A 12,233-nucleotide genomic window follows, 5' to 3' on the forward strand; every position below is an offset into this window, starting at 1 on the left:
GAATGCAAGATTTTCTTGAAGATTCACACAACTTTGATTATTGCAAATCACCGTTAGTTCCAACTCTTGGCAGAACAATCCTACAAACAAATTTCATAGCCATACTACTTTGGTACAAGCCTCATTGGCTATGATGTACTTTGCTTCAAGAGTGCTGAGTGAAATCAACCTCTGCTTCCTACTTATCCACAATATCATAGCAGATCCCAAACTCAAGCATATTCCCAATGTACTCTTCCTATCTTCAAATCTTCCTACCCAATAAACATCCATATATCCCTAAAGTTGCACATTCTTGTTTGATACAAATCTCAAGCCATAATTCATTGTACCATGCAAATATCTAAAAGTATGCTTGGATGCAATCAAATGCTCATGTCCTGGTTCAACTTGGAATTGACTTATGTGTTCATAACAAAGCATATGTCCGTCTTGGTGTTAACCAAATACATCAACGAATCAATTAGTTTCCAGTACATAGATGGATCTACTGATTTGGAGTCAGAGCCTCTTAACTTATTCAAGTTAGTCACCATGGGAGTCGTCATGGATTTGGAATATATCGTATCAAATCTCTGAAGGATCTCTAATACACACTTTCCTTGACCAAGAAAGACTTCGTTTGCTTTCCGCCATACTTCTAATCCCAAGTAATAGTGCATAAAACCTAAGATATGTTGGAAAATCAGGAGATTTATGCATTATAAACGATTTCCCTTAACTTGATAATTACTTGTGATATGTGTAGGCCTTTTATTACTTTATTAAATCTTGTTCATCAAGCAATTATCAAAACAATGAAGATCACAACAAGACAAAATACACAAGATATAGGCTCCAAGCCATTGCAAAACCCCTCCAAGGGGAAAACCTAGAAAAATTCTTCTCTTCTTCTGTATAACATGCTTAGAAAGAGAATTCCAAGACCCAAAGACCAAATCCAACAACCCTACCAAGCACCAAGTCATCCCCCAACAAGACATTCTCCAAGGAAACTTCCAAACTTTGACCTAATGCAACTTCGTCCCAAAATTTCGGTCCTGTAACTGCTCCTTAGAATTTCAACCCTACAATTTTGGCCTCTTGTAGCTACAACTTCATAGAAACCCTAACCTTTCACGTGTGGATAGAGAGATATATATTTGGCCCAATAATCTTCCTCCCTTTCCTCTTCCTTCTAGCGCTTCTTCTCCTTTGCTATTGCAGATCAAACTTGACTTGAATGGTGTCACAAATGAGGTTTAGAACCTTGTATTTGTAGCCTTTTAAGGAGTCAAATAACCCTCCCTTAGGCCGACTTGATCTTCTCTTGGGTCGACTTGGCCTTGGGATAAAAAATGGCTATTTCTTGATAACATGAATATATTTATTTATTACAATGAGTCAAAATGGGACTATGATACATGACCAATATTATTCTTTATCCTAGAAAGACCTAGAAAACCTAAAAGCATGAAGAACATGTTTTTTACTCAAACTTGAGTATGAAACCCATACTCCAAAATAACATATAATTTCACTTTATTTCTTTTTCTTTATTTATAAAGAATATATAATGTCATGATTACAATTAGGTCATTATGAAGACTGACCCTAGTTACAATTTTCAACACTCCCTCTTATCTAGGGAGGTAGTCATAATCACATTACATGGTACAAGGAATCTCAATCTTGAAGCATTCTCATAAGAAGAGTCAGATTGATAAGCCATCTTTGTCACGCAACTTTATCATAACCAGCAATGTCCTTGAAGGCCTTAAATAGACAAGCTCATCCTTATTCGGGAACATTATGCTAGCAGGCTTTACGTGAGGTGCTGCATTACCTCTAAGGCACATACCCCATCCGGATGTTCATTGGGTATGTCATTTTATGAATATTATTAGCTTGGATTTATAATCCTGATTCCTCAAATAATATTAGTCCTCTTTGAATACTCTTTTCTTGGATGCCCTACCTCATCCTTAAAGAATATCGGTCAACAAATTCTTTTTCTTGGATTCTCTAATCCATAAGAAGTTCCAACCTTTAGATGCTTATCCAATCCTCCAGACTCCATTATGACTTTATGGCCTTTACCAAGACTTTTGTTTGTTAGTTGTTATCTTGTGCCTGAACCATAAAGACAAGAAATATCCAATATCACTCCCTCTCAATTAGGGAAGATATATCCACCAAACCAATCTCACCCCTCAAGTACTCAAGCTTCTTATTTGGTAATGCTTTAGTCAAAATATCTGCTACCTGTTAATCTATAGGTAGATATTGCAACTCTACAACCCCATATTGTACCGATCTTTTGAAATAGTGGTAGTTGCTATTTATATGCTTCATCCTAGCATGAAAAAACGGTCTTTCATAAATCTTATGCAAATTTCATTATCACAATGTATCCGTGTAGGGATAAGTGGTCCTTCAAACAAGTATGATAATAACTTCCTGAGCCAAATTCCTTCCTGAAAAACTTCACTTGTAGCAACATATTCAGCTTTAGCACTACTCAAAGCAACTATATCCTACTTTCTTCTCATCCATGAGGCCATGAAAGACCCTAGGTTGAAATATCCACTAGTTGTGATTCTTCTGTCTGTCTCACTGCCATCCTAATATGAATCTATATATCCCATGAGTTCGATTTCATCACCAGTATACGAGAGGTAGTGATGTGTGGTTCCACACAAATATATTAGGGCATTCTTGGCTACAATCCAATGATCATGTTTTGGCTCCATCTAAAATTGACTGAGGAGATTTACCACAAAAAAGTGTTCGGTCTCGTATTTACCAAATACGTCAAGGATCCAATTACCACTATGTATAAAGTAGGATCCATCAGACTAGATTTTGAACTCCTTAAATTCTCTAGATTAGTAATCATAGGAGTCATCATAGGCTTGCTATCCATCATGCCAAAATTTTGAAGTATCTTGATCACATATTTACCTTGACTAAGATATATCTCACCTGGCTTTTTCCAAAGTTCTAGTCCCAAGAAATAATGCATAATCCCAATATCCTTCATATCAAAATTGGTTGCTAAATGCTTCTTTCTTCCTAAATCTGATGCTTTATGCTTGTGACTAGTAGATCATCCACATACAAGAGTATGATGACTGGTTCACCTTGGACCACCTTCATGTATAGGTTTGGGTCTACAGAACTCTTGGTAAAACCAAGTCTCAATAGGTATGCATCCATTCTTGCATATGAGGCTCTAGGTTCTTGTTTTAAGCCATATAGAGCTTTCTTCAACCTACAGACATGAGTTTCCCTCTGATTTATTTCAAATCCTTGAGGTTGCTCAATGTAAACCTCCTCATCAATCGTTCCATTTAGGAAATTTGTTTTGACATCCATTTGATGGATGTTCCATCCCATAGTAGAAGCCAATCAAACAAACGATCTTATTTTTGTATATCTAGTTGTGGGAGAAAATATTTCTTCATAATCAATCCCTTATTTTTGTGAGAAGCCTTTTGCTACAAACCTTGCTTTATATTTATCAATGCTCCCATGTGCAACATGATTTATCTTGTAAATCCATTTTGAAGTGATTATAGATTTGTCACTTGGCCTAGGGAAAATCTCCCAAAATTTATTCTTCATTATGGTTTGGTATTCTTCCTGCATAGAATTCCTCCACTATTGATGTTTGGATGCATCTTCATAGGAGGAAGGTTCTGCTTCAATAAGATTTGTCATATATGCAACATACCCAAAATAAATTTTTGGTATTTTACTTTCCCTAAAGGTCCTTGATGCTGTATGTCCTTCTGCTTCTTGTAGAGTAGGTCTCAACTAAGAAGGCCTGTTTTGATTTTATGGAACAATCACTTGTTTTATAGGTTCACTAGCACCTTCAACATCTTCTTGATTAGATGCCTGATCTTGACCATGATTTTCCCTTGAGATACCCTTAAATGTAGGTATCTCTTCTTCATCAGAGTCAACCTGAACATCCTTTGATTTCTTGTAAGTTATACTTTCATCAAAGATGACATCTTGCTTACTTCAATTTGAAGATCATTCTTAATATAGATTCTATATGCCTTTGATGAATCACTATACCCAACAAAGATGCCCTTTATACTCGTAAGATCCAACTTCTTCCTCTTATCCTTGGGTATACGAATATACACAGGACACCCAAATATTCGAAGATGATCCACACTTGTCTTCTTTCCTTTAAATTATTCTTCTGGAGTCATGTTGTTGAGAATCTTGTGAGGACTTCAGTTCTACAAATAAACAACTGCCATACATGCTTCTCCCCATATGAATTGAGGGATATCTTGATCATGTAGTGTGGCCCTGACACATTCTTTAGTAGTTCTATTCTTCCTTTCAAACACACTATTATGTTCATGATTATAAGGAATGATAAGCTCCCTCTTGATCCCTACTTCCTTGAAAAAAAAACTATCAATTCTATGGAGGTGTATTCTCCACCATTGTCTAATCTCAAAGTATTGATATTTCTCTCGGTTAGGTTCTCCACTTCATTCTTGAACTCTTGGAACTTTTCAAATACCTCGTCCTTGTTCTTGAGAAGGTATAAACAAGTCTTCCTTGAGTAATCTTTAATGAAGGTTACATAATACTAATTCCAACCAAGGACTTAACTGCAATAGGTCCACATATATCTGAATGTATGAGATCTAAAACTTCCTTAGATATGGTATAACATCTTGAAAATGGCTTCTTTACGTTCTTTCCTAGAGCACACCCCTTATAGGTCCCTTCATGTTCTTCATTCAATTCGGGGATGCCATTGACCATTTGACTTAGAGATTGAAAAATCTTATAATGAAGGCGTCCATACCTTTTATGACATAGTTCGGAAGGACTCACATCCAAGTGGAATAGGGCATGAGATAGAGGTGAAAAAAGTCTATATAATGTCCCCTCATAAATCCTAACCACCCTAATATCATCAATACTAGATCCCTTACCCCACACCAAAACCTTTCCATCAACAAAAGCAACTCTATCACCCTTATCCTCTAGACAAGAAATAGAAAGTAAGTTTTTCTTCAAACCTGGTACATATAATATGTTGTTGAGGTGAATGCTTCCACAAGACTTGAGCTCCAATGAAGTAGATCCAATGACTTCCACTAGATGGCTCTTCTTATCTCCAAGTTCAATTGAGTGAGAGGAGTTTCCTTTAGATATGGTTTTAAGTTGGTTTCATTCTCCCACCATATGCCTAGACGAACCACTACCAATAACACATACATTCTTGTCCTTGAAGGTGCTAGATAAAGTGGAGAACAAAATTCCATCTATTATTTTCTCCTTAATATTGGAGATGATATTCAATGTGAAATCCTTCATAGATGTAGCGAGATTCAAAAGAACCTTGACACCCTTACAACTCTTGCCATAGTGCCAACTAGAATGTGATCTTCAGTCTCCTTCTTGCACCTTAGCTCTGATACCATGTTGGAAAATCAGGAGACTTATGTATTATAAATGATTTTCCTTAACTTGATAATTAATTGTGATAAGTGTTGGCCTTTTATTACTTTATTATATATTTTTCATCAAGCAATTATCAAAACAATGAATATCACAACAAGATAAAGTACACAAGATATAGGTTGCAAGCCAGGGAAAAGCCCCTCTAAGCAGAAAACCTAGAAAAATGCTTCTCTTCATATGTAGAATATGCTTAGAAATAGGCTTCCAAGACCCAAAGACAAAATCCAACAACCCTACCAGGAACTAAGTCAACCCCGAGCAATATATTCTCCAAGGAATCTTCCAAACTTCAACCTACTACAACTTCATCCCAAGATTTCAGGCGTGCAACCGCTCCTTAGAATTTTGGCCTTGCAATTTTGGCCTCCTGCAATTGCAAATTTCACTAAAACCCTAACTTCACATATGTGGACAAGAGAGAGAGATTTAGCTCAAGAATATTCCTTCCTTTCCTCTTCCTTCAATCTCTTCTTCTCCTTTGCTATTGTATATCGAACTTGACTTGAATGGTGTCACAAATGAGGTCGAGCTCCTTGTATTTATAACCTTCTTGAGGGGTTGAATAGCCCTCCCTTAGGTCGACTTGATCTTCTCTTTGGATGACTTGGTCTTGGGATACAAAATGGATGTTTCTTGATAAAATAAATATATTTCTTTATTACAATGAGTCCAAATGGGACTATGACACATGACCAAAATTATTTTTTATCCCAAAAGACCTAGAAAGACCTAGAACACCTAAAATCATGAAGAACATGTTTTTAACTCAAACTTGATTTTGAAACCCATACTCCAAAAGTAAAATATGAAGACCGAACCTAGTCACAATTTTCAACAAGATCCTTCATATCAAACTCAGAAGCCAACTGCTTCTTGCATTGAATGATAAGAGGCTCAATAGGTATTAGAAGAAACTCATCAACATATAATAATAAGATCATAGGTGCATTATTCACAAACTTAAAGTTTTTGATCAAATTTTGTCTTAGTAAATCCTAGTCTTGTTAGATAATTGTCAATACGAGTATACCAACCTCTTAGAGCTTGCTTGAGTCCATACAAGGCCTTTTTCAACCTGTAAACTTGAGATTCCTTTCCATATACCTCAAAGCCTTCAGGTTGATCTATGTACACCTATTCCTCAATCACACCATTGAGGAAAGTAATATTCACATCCATTTATTGCAGTTTCCATCCCAACGAAGAAACAAGATAAATTATGGATCTAATAGAGGTGTACTTGAAAACTAAAGGAAAGGTCTCATCATAGTCTTCTCCCTTTTTCTGGGAGAACCCTCTAGCCATGAACCACACCTTGTATTTATCAATACTACCATATACAACATGATTGATTTTGTAGATCCACTCAGAAGTCACTATTGACTTCCCTTTCAGCCTTGGCACAATCTCCCAAACATCATTTTTCATGATCTATTGTTACTCTTCATCCATTGCTTACTTCTAAACGTGCTAGCTAGTCGCTTCTTCATATGTGGAAGGTTCTTCATCAATGAGTTTTGTCATGAGAGATAAATAGTTGCAAAACCTCTTAGGTTCTTTCACCTCTCTAGATGTACCATTAGGCAATGCATGTCCTTACACATTTTTCAATGTGAATATAAGCCATGCTAGTCTCTTCTTGATCTTTGGAACTATGACTGGTTCTACTGGATCTTGAGACCCTTTTACCCTTCTGGTACATTATGTATAACTTGAATGTTCCTCCCTTGAGGCCTCCTTCTTGACCTTATACAAGGAATCTACAAAGAATAACTTAGACTTCCAGTATGCTTCTTTCTCATCGAAAGTGACATTTTGGCTAACCTTAATTCATCGCTTCTCTAGAATGTATACTTTCTAAGCCTTTGATGATTCACTATATCAAAAAAATATGCCTTTATTTCATGAAGGCTCAATCTTGTCCTTGTTATCCTTAGGAACATGAATATATGAGAGAAAAGCAAAGATCCTCATGTGACCTACCTCTGGCTTCCTTTTAGAGAAATCTTCTTCAAGAGTCACGCCTTCTATAACTTTGTGTGGAATTCTATTTTGAATGCACATAACTGTTTATGATGCTCCCCCCCATAAGAACAATGGAAAGTACAAATCATGCATCATGGCCTTGAAATTTTATTCAATGGACTTGTTATTTTGTTCTGCAACACTATTTTATTGTGGATTATAGGGGACAATTAACTCCCTCTTAATCCCACCTTGTTTGCAGAAAGCAACAAGCTCCTTTGAGGTGTATTCTCCTCCATTCTTAGATCTCAATATCTTGATTTTGTTGCCTGTTAATTTCTCCACTTCAACTTTTAATTCATGGAACTTTTCAAATACTTCATCTTTAGTCTTCAAGAGATATGTCCATGTCTTATGGGAGAAGTCATCAATTAGTTTCACATAGTACAATGAACCACGAAGATATTTTACTGACATAGGTCCACACACATTAGAGTGAATCAAATCGAAGGTTTCCTTAGATCTATTATCACTATTTGGAAATGGTTTCTTATTTTTATTCCCAAGAAAAAAACCTTTGCATACACCATCATTCTTCATCTGCAATGGAACCCGTTAGAGTAGATAAATAAGAGAAATCCTTGTCACCTTTGGTCTTCTTTGGTTTCTCCTTTTCAACATTTGCCACGGAAGCATGTTGTTTCCATTTTCTCTTCTTATTAGGATAATCTCTCTTAAAATATCCATATTACTGACATCCATAACATTGGATATTTGATAAATATTTCTTCTTCTTAGAGGAAGAAGATCCATTTTCTAACTTACTGTGTTGAGGCCCAAACTTATTCTTTCCCTTGTTCTTGAAACAAGCCACAAGGGATTGAACTTCTTCATCTTGAAGATACTTAGTTATCAGTATTGCTTCTTCTTAAGCACACGATGTCCATAGTTTTTCAAATGTAGGAGCTTCCTTCCAACTTCTTATTCTTACTGTAAAAGCATCCCATGATATAGGAAGACCATTGAGTGTTGTAATCACTAGTTCTTAATCGGGAATGGATTTTTTGATTTCTTGGATATGATCTCTTATTTGAGAAATGGAATAATCCAAAGTGTCATCATTAATTATCCTTGTATTTCGAAGATCATTCTTCAAGTTCATTGATTGAACAACATTATTAATAATGTAGAGATTGATTAGGGCATCATACATCTTCTTTGAAGTATCAAACTTTTCAGTGTAGGGAATCAAATGATCCCCAATGTAGTCCACTATGATTCTCATAGCATTGATGTCATCTTCCTTGAAATTTTCTTTTCCTGCATCACCTTCTGGTTCAACAAACTTTCCTTTTACAATGTCCAAAACCTTGTTCTTGGTAAGAAGAATATATATTCTAACTTTCCATGCTTTGAAATTAGATGCTCCCTCTAGCTTATTTTCATATTTCATGGAAGAAGCCATATAAAAAAGAAGGGCTTGAAAAAAATTATCAGTAGGTTTTTGTCAAGGTGATCCCAATGTTCCCTTATTCCTTCACAAAAGCTATGATACCATATTGATTTTCTAAGTGCAATGTAAAATAGTGTTGGAAATAATACTGAGAGGGGGGGGGGGGTGAATCAGTATTATCAGATCAGATAAAACTTTTCAATTTCATACTCAGAAACATATACGCGACTTCAGATAAGTGAACCCGCGTGTACACGCGACTATGTCTAATGCAACTAGCGTATACCCAGAGATCTTATAATTCAGTTAGCTTAATCTTCAGTAAATGCATCAGAACATTATTAAGCAATTTAACAGTAAACAGGCGCAGTATAACAGAACAGAACATCACACAAGAGCCACACACATGAACACCATGATATAAGGTGGAAACCCAATGTGGGTGAAAACCACCTGCTGCAATTCGTCTCTTTCTTCTTTAATGAGAAACTTCTTTTACAATGTACTGGTGCAGTCCTTTACCAGTATGCAGGCTACAACCTGCAGAGGGCTACAACCCTCTCTCGTTTTCCAACTAATTCTGGAAGGGAGTTACAACCCCCTCAGCTCTTGTACTAGCTGATCCATTTACTAGTACGTAGGTGCTGACCCTACAACCTTCAGGGACCACGTTTCATCAATTTTCAGACTGGATCCAAGAGTACAAAGCAAACATTACCGCAATACAATCATCAACTTATACTTGCATCATAATTCATTAAACAACCCAATACCGAATCACTGAAACCCTGTCATCAAGAACACAGAACCCAAACCAGAATCCAGAACTCTGCAACAACCACCAGAATCAGCAGCAACCTGAAATATTAACCCTTATCATGCATACGCTACTTCACTGTACCAAAACCGCGTGTATACGCGCTTTCTCCAAAGGCAACCCGCGTGCAGATCTAGAAATGATTACTTCTGCCTTCGCTGTCAGATCCGACCCTTACCAAGCGTCCCGAACAGATAACCAGCAATACCAGATCCTCTCACTGCGTCAGACACTCACAATCCATACATCTTTGCCTAGTGATCTTCTCCTTATATAGCCTTAGGCCTTGTTCAATACCAAGAGCCAAAACCATAGAAACACAATACCATCAACCTCGAAACTAGGGATCAACACGTCCGTCGAGACATTATGGTCCAAAACCATAGGCACAACTTCCAAGGTCTAACTACCACGGACCAAAGGTACTTTTCACATGTACGCGCTTTTACTGAAGCCAACCTGCGTGTACACGCGGATTCTCCTTGCTGAACCTGCGTATATCTCTTTCTTGTCCTGCTGTACTGAGATCTGTCCTCTGATCAAGTTGCCATCACCTGTACCAACCTCTGAGTGAGTTGCCATCAAGGACAACACTTGAAACATAATGCCAACAATCTCCCCCTTTGGACTTGATGGCAACCACCACACCAAGTCACTCTCCCCCTTTGACATCAAGGGCAAAGGGCATACCAAGATATGCTCTTCTTTGGTATACCTTCTACTATCCATACTGCTGTCCATACTCCCCCTGAGTACATGCTGAAGTTTCTGATTTGGCTCCCCCTTTGTATATGCCAAAGTGTACCAATCTATCCACGCTCCCCTTGAGCAGATGCAAGTTCTAAGACCAGCCATTCAGATCTGTATCATAAGCATCAGCCTGCAATACCATTCCTTTGATCAAACAACAAGATGTATCATCAACTTCTAACCATAGTGCCAACAATGAATTATTTGAAGAATATTCTCCCCCTGAGTGTGAGCCAACCATGTCTGAACCATTTCCTGAGTCTGTTCTGCTCCCCCTGAGCCTGAGCCAACCATGACTGAACCTGGGTCTGTTCTGCTGCCCTTTCTCCATATACGCGACTTTGCAGCCTGTAACTCGCGTATATACGCGACTTGTCTTCATTATATCAGCGTATGCAGGATGGAATACTGAATTTCATCACTTTCAGATTCCCCTGTGTCTGTTATGTCAGCTGACTGAGTTATCCCACACCTTTCTATTTCTGTCTTCTTCAATTCCTGCAACTGTGATGATGTATGGTCCCCTTGTCTTGAATTTTGAAATCTGCTCCTGCATTCCCTTGCTTTATGCCCATAGTTGTTGCATGTATAACACCTTATATTTTTCATGTTCCTTCTATCACAACCAATTGCTTTGTGTCCATATGCATTGCAGGCAAAGAAATACCCTCTGAAATACCTGGGATGCGATGATCTTTCTTGAACCATTCGACTTCTACATCTGGCTGCAACGTGTCCAAGATTATGACATACATAACATTCAAAATTATCCAATGGAGGAAATAATCGTCTATCACGTCCATAGTTAGGAGTAAAGGATCTTCCTTGAGGAATTTCTTTCCTTGGTTGTTCCTTGAGCATTTCAGATTTCTCATTAGAGTTTCTTGCCTCACCTTGTGAACTAGATTCACCTTCAACATGTTCATGAAAACCAAGACCAGTCTTGATAGCAGGAGATCTTTGACTATTAAGAATATCATCCAAGACTTTAGAACTATCTTGAAATCGTAAGAGCTTATCCTTTTCTTCTAGTTTACCTTTCAAGATATTTACCTCAACTTGATGTTTTTCTTCCTTTTTCAGATACTGCTTCCTTAGGTCTTCTTCAACTTTTCTCCCTTCTTCCACTTGTCGCTTTAGTTTGATCACTTCATGTTCTTGATCTTCAAGATCTTCTTTTAGAGAGAGGATCTTTGATTCAAGTCTCTGAATAGTTGTGCTCTGATCTTTTGCTATATCCTGCAATTTCTCCCTTACCCTGGTTTCTGTCTCCAATTGTTCTTTTAATTTGGCAACTTCTTCAGTTTCTGCATTCTTCTCTTCATGTGCCATGAGACTTTTAATATCCTCACTATTATTGGATGAAGCATTCTTCTTCTTATGTGCCATGAGACTTCTAATATCTTCACTATCATTTAATGTACTTTTAATATGGGTATAATAGCTTCTACCATCTTCTTCATATATCTTTCCTTTGTTATGAGGACATCTAGCAGCATAGTGACCAACTCTACCACATAGAAAACATTTGAAAGGTAGCTTATCTTTGAACCGTCCAGTTCCCCGTTCAAGATTCTTGACAAAATTTACCTCATCTTCTTCCTCTGACACTTCGAATGCGGCCTCTGGTGGTACCTCTTGTCGCATTTCAAAAGCAGTTAAGATCCCGTGAAGCTGTGACATGGTAATTTTCTGCACATTCTCCTTTTCTTCTATGGCAGATACTTTAGAATCAAATTTAGTAGACAGAGATCTCAAAACCTT

Source organism: Pinus tabuliformis, chromosome 1_1 (genome assembly GCF_031772625.1).
Source record: "Pinus tabuliformis cultivar Carrire ecotype Pingquan chromosome 1_1, CPIR1, whole genome shotgun sequence".
Taxonomy (NCBI): domain Eukaryota; kingdom Viridiplantae; phylum Streptophyta; class Pinopsida; order Pinales; family Pinaceae; genus Pinus; species Pinus tabuliformis.